General features: G+C 43.0%; 1 pseudogene; it reads right to left on the minus strand.

Moving 5' to 3' along the window:
- Positions 1-1,085: 1,085 nt before the first annotated feature.
- LOC141498753 (small ribosomal subunit protein uS2 pseudogene) lies at positions 1,086-1,972 on the minus strand (annotated as a pseudogene).
- Positions 1,973-2,391: the final 419 nt, after the last annotated feature.

A 2,391-nucleotide genomic window follows, 5' to 3' on the forward strand; every position in this document is an offset into this window, starting at 1 on the left:
TGATTTTCTCTTTCTCTCTCTGTCTGTATTTCTCTGTTTCTGTCTCTCGTTTCCACTCTCCTTTTTCTCTGTCTCCTTTCCTCTCTATCTCTCTCCTTTTTTTCTGAGTCTCTTTCTTTTCTGTGTCTGTCTCTATCTCTGTGTGTATGTGTGTGTGTTTCTCTCTCTCTCTCTCTCTCTCTCTCTCTCTGTTCATCTGTCTTTTGTCTTTCAGAAATAGGGAAAGCTAGAATTTTTGTGCCTTAAGAACCTTTGCCATGATCCTAGATGACTAAATGGTTAGCAACCAATGAGATGCCTTGACGTCTGCCTTTGTCCTTTTAAGGACTATGCTTGCTTTAATGCCTATATTAAGCATCCAGCAGTGGCCCTGTCAGTTATCATTCCATTGGGCAGATAATAGTGCTTTTATGGCTAACAATTTGAAAGGAACAAGCAGCCTTTGTAGGGTCATTTGCCAAGGGGACCAGGTTTCCATCACTAAAAATTGTCACCTTCAATTTGCTTCCAAAAGGGATCCAGTTATAATGGGATATGGAGGGAAGGAGGGGACTTTTAACTTTTCCCAGAACCATTGACTTTCTAGTAGATGAAAAGATGTTCCAAGTGGGCAGAGGATTCTATCTCTAGGTCCATCAAAAGGTGCATTTAATTTTCTTCTGCAAGGTTATGGCAGAGCATCTGAGCATCGATTGTGGAGCTGGGGAGAGAATGGAACCAGCTGCTTTGCTAGGGGAGCAAGAATGATCACCAAGAAAAGATCTGACAATCCCCCCTGTCCAGGAACAAGACTGAGTCTCTCATGCAAGCTCAATTAACAGATAACTACTGTTTATCTTTTTAGGTAGAGTGTTAGCCTTGGAATTGGGATGACCTGGGCTTAGAATTTTCTTCAAACAGTGACCCTGGGAAAGTCACTTACCTTCTCCAGGTTTCAGTTTCCTCCTATATAAAACAAGAATAATAACAGTTCCCAAACTCAAAAGTTTATGGCAAAGATCAAATGAGATATTGTTTTTTTTAAGAAACCAATGTTTATTTTCCATCAGCATTTTTCCAACACTATTAGAGCATCTGGGTAAAACTTAGGGCCACTCTGTGGTAGTTCCTACCCATTCAGTGGCCTGAGCAGTAGGAGCTGCAGACCAGTCCTCAGTAGCTGGCTGAGCACTCCAATCTTCAGTAGGAAACTGCTGAATGGGCACAGATGACACCTGGACGCTCTCAGACCAATCAGCCACCTCTGGCTGAGCAGCAGTGAATTCTGGGACAGGTGCAGTCCATTCACCCTGAAATTCCTCCTTTGTCACTACCTTCTCAGCTGTGGCCTGCCCTTCCTTTTCAATCTCCTCTGGATCTCTGTAGAAGTAAAGATCAGGCATGACCTCCCATGGGTGCTCATGGGAGATGGTAACACGTATCCACAGGACTTCTTGGGCCAGCATCCACCACATCAGACCCACTGAGTGAGCTCTCTTGTTGTTACATGGAATGGCAATGTCCACATAGCGAAGTGGGGAGTCTGTGTTGCACAGTGCAATGGTTGGAAGGTTAACATATGATGCTTCAGTCAAAGGCTGATGATCTGCATGAGAATCAGTGACCACCAAGAGGCAGGCTCCCTGAAAGCTGCCTGGATCTTGTTAGTGAAGGTGCCCGGGGTGAAGCGTCCATCAATAGGTGTGGCACCAGTGGCAGCAGCAAATTTCAGAACAGCTCTCTGGCCAGTGTTCCTGGATGATATGACACTAACATCAGCTGGATTTTCAATGGCAACAATGGCACGAGCTGCCAGCAGAAGCATTTCCCAAGTTCTCTTCAAATTAATGATATAGATGCCGTTACTCTTCCTTTTGTAGATATACTGTTCCATCTGGAAGTCCAAATTGGTGCCACCCAAATGGGTGCCTGCAGTGAAGAATTTGAGGACATCCTCCTCCTTCATCTACAAGACATCCAGGGCTCCGGACATCGTGAAAGTTTCCCTTGAAAGTTAAGACGGAAACCGTGAACAACGCCATATGGACACCTCTTCTGGGCAGCACGGAAAGGGAGATATTGTTTTTAAAACACTTTTCAAGGGGCATCTAGGTAGTGCAGTGAATAGAGCACTGGCCCTGGAGTCTGGAGGACCTGATTTCAAATCTGACCTCAAACAATTACTAATTGCCTATCTGTGTGACCTTGGACAAATCTCTTTAATCCCATTGCTTTGCAAAAAAAAAAAAAAAAAAAAAACCCTTAAAAACATACTTTGCAAGGCTTATAATGCTAAATAACTATCCAAAATTGTTATTATTGGTACCCATAAGACAACTGTACCATAATGATTTTTAGATGATATTCTACTAATATTAGTAAATAGAATTAGTAAATTAGAAAATAAGTAGA

The sequence above is a fragment of the Macrotis lagotis genome, chromosome X, assembly GCF_037893015.1.
Source record: "Macrotis lagotis isolate mMagLag1 chromosome X, bilby.v1.9.chrom.fasta, whole genome shotgun sequence".
NCBI lineage: Eukaryota > Metazoa > Chordata > Mammalia > Peramelemorphia > Peramelidae > Macrotis > Macrotis lagotis.